Source organism: Castor canadensis, chromosome 13 (assembly GCF_047511655.1).
Source record: "Castor canadensis chromosome 13, mCasCan1.hap1v2, whole genome shotgun sequence".
In the NCBI taxonomy this organism is placed as follows: domain Eukaryota; kingdom Metazoa; phylum Chordata; class Mammalia; order Rodentia; family Castoridae; genus Castor; species Castor canadensis.
In genome coordinates this window covers 87,075,690-87,078,786 of record NC_133398.1, presented here as the reverse complement: position 1 = coordinate 87,078,786, position 3,097 = coordinate 87,075,690, and the positions used below count along the sequence as shown (strand labels likewise).

Here is a 3,097-nt window from a genome sequence, read left to right as displayed (position 1 = left end):
TTTATTTGATCTTTTATTAGTGCATATTACTTGTACAAAAGGGATTTTATTGTAATATTTCCATACATGTGTATAATATTGCTATTTAGATGTGATAGTTATTGCTATTTAGATAGCATTGGGGCAAGTGAGAATCTTTTGTTTTGTTTTTTCTATGCTGTTTTATTTCTGTAAGGATACACTGAAACGTTAGATGATTAACAGCTAATGGCAAAATGCAGAAATGAGGCATTGGCATCTACAACCACTCCTACAAGAATGTGAATATGTTTTGTCATTACATGTTTACTTCTGATATTGTTCTGATATTGTCTCATTATATATGTAATATAGTAATGGAGAATGCAGTAAGTAAGTGATCCTGCATTTCAGTGAAGCAGGAGATGGAAAACCAGGTTCGCCCGTGAGGCCAGTGGCCTCCCCATTCCCTAGAGATCCAGCTAAGCTCTTGAGGAAAAGTCATAGGAATCACAAGAGGAGATTTTGTGGTCCTCTTGAACACATGAACAAACAGTAGACAGCTACTATGTTACAAGGGATTCAACTTGTCACGGTTTTGCAATGTCATATTCACGGTGATGACAGCCTGGTGCCTGCTTAGCTACCCTCCTAGAGTTTTACAGTCACTTCTATAGGATGAATCTCAAAACTGCAAGAACATCTGAGGGAGCTCCAATATTGTCATGCAAGTTTCCAAACCCATAAACTATTTTACTATTAATTAAAACAAAAATATCATTAATTAAAAAAAATCAAAAGGACAGGAGAATTAGTTTTGTTAGAATTCCAAAAATATTCACTGTGAAGATGTTGCTCTGAAACAGGCTTCTTTTTCAGGTCTGTTTACACTTTCCAAATCGCCTGTATGTTCCATGATTTAAAGCAGGAACGCTCAGAAAACATGCCACAGGAGGGACTCAAATGTTAGTAAGGGGAAAAGGTCAGTTGAGAATTACAACTAAGTTCAAATGTTAATTTTCTGGAAATTCATGTTAGTCACGTGAAAGCACAAAAGAATAGAAGGAAGGTCAGTTTTGAGGGGGAAGTTAAACCATGCATTCCAGCAAGTTCTTTTTCAGCTTACAGAAGAGGGTGAGCAGCAAGTTGGAGCAGCCACTGCAACTCTGGCATGTCCTGTGACTGCACTGTGGGTCCCAGCTGAGCCCTGAAAGGTATCTCAGTGGGGGGCTTTAATGCTTATGCTTCTTGCTTACATCACAAAGTGGCTGAATGGTTAGCACTTTTCTGCTCTATGATAAATATGCAGAAGAATTAAATCTATCTAAGTTTTTGTTTTCTCGTTGCAGCTATAGAGAAATTAACTTTGCTGCAAGGTTGTGTTTTGCTAAATCCTAATATGATCACTGTGTGCCCTTATTTGAGTAATATTGCAAAATGGGAGAAAGGACAGAAGATGCAACTTTAAAGAGGTGAAAGAGCACGGTTCCCTTATTGATGGTGTAGGGCAGGGAGAGCAAGGACACAAAGAACATGATTCAAATTCCATTTTCAGGACAGAAGCCCCTGTCAATTTACAGCTTTTTGGCACAGTCAGGGCAATACACCTGCTCCTTGTGAAAAACAAAGCGCTTGTTGGCCAGATTCACGGAGCATTTTTTGCAGTGGAAGCAGTAGTCGTGCCAGGATTGTCTTTTATAGGCCACCACACTGGAGCCTTTACCAAACCCAGTGATGGGGTTCTTGCATCCAGCACACTTCTTGGCCACAAAGTTCTTGTAGCAATCCACGCAGTAATACTGGTCCTCCACAGCGGTGAAACGCTGCCCAGCCAGCTTCTTACAGCAGGTAACACACACAAAGCACTCGGCATGCCAGGGCTGATCCTGGTAAGTGATTCTTCCAGATGTGACGGCCTTGTTGCACTTCACGAAATGCTTGGCAAACTTGGTCTCGTGGCAAGTCACGCAGTAGAAGTCCTCCCCTTTTGGGAAGAAGCTTTCAGTTCCAATGACTTGCTTGCAGTTGCTGCAGGTGATGCAGTCTTTGTGCCAGACAGTGCCCTTGTACTCCACGTTCTGGTCTCCTGCCACAATGGCCTTGAAGCACCCTTTGCACTTGGGGGAGTCCTCCCGAGTAGCACTTGTTGCACAGGGTCTTGTTGTCCTTGGACACAAATGTCTCATTGGTCAAGGGGTGAAAGCACTTGGCACAGCGGAAGCAAGTGTCATGCCAGTAGCGGTTTTTGTAGTGCACCTCGTTGGAATCCGCTCCAATGGGATTGCAGCATTCCACAGAGGTGTTGGCCGAACTTTTCAAAGCACTTCAGGCAGCAGTGGTGGCCATCCTTCTGCACATACTTCTTCCCCTGCAAGGGGTCCCTGCAGTAGTGGCAGTCGAACTTCTCAGCCATGGTGCCCTCCTTGTATCTGGAGGGACCTCACACTGGGTGTATGAAGAACAGGACATGTTCTCAAGGGCTGGATGCAGTTGAGAACAGCTTCCAGTTACTGCCTGAGGATGCTCGCCTGCGCAGCTGTCTCGGCGGCGGCTGTGGACTGAGCCCCTCCGCCGGGCGGTGGATGCAGGGCGCGGGAAGGGCGCGCCGCAAGTGAGAATCTTGGATGAACCAGGTGTTTAAAATACGGCCACTTAATTAAGAATGCTAGAATCAAGAGAGGAAAACAGGGCCGCAAGCTAAACTCAGGTTCAGAAGAGGTAAAGCAATTCAAGACATAATTCAAGAGTCCTCTGCTGAGAAACAGACAACTCTAGTGACATAGCCTTAGTTTTCAGGGCCTTGCACAGAGTCTGGGTAATACGTTGATTTCAAATACAAAGTTAGAGGTTGACTGTGAGCCCCAAGTCAGGTGACAGGAAAGTCACAATGTTTCAGCCTGCCTGAAATCAGCAACATAGGAAAAGGAGTGCAGTGCCCGGGCAGAGAGAGGTCAGTGTATCTGGAGGTTCCAGCTCTCCATACAACTCTATTTCCAGTGCTCAGTTCACTTGCATCCTTTACTTCCCTTCACTGCACCTAAAGAAAGAAACCTTTCTCATCCCATGAATATGTCTGGCAAACCTTGTGTAGTCCTGGTTTGGAGCTGGGAGACCAGGGGTTTTGCTCGCTGTTAGCTAT

At 44.6% G+C, this 3,097-nt stretch overlaps 1 pseudogene; it reads right to left on the bottom strand.

Annotated features, from left to right (window-relative positions):
* Window positions 1-306: 306 nt before the first annotated feature.
* On the bottom strand, window positions 307-2,457 carry LOC109677847 (four and a half LIM domains protein 1 pseudogene; annotated as a pseudogene).
* Window positions 2,458-3,097: the final 640 nt, after the last annotated feature.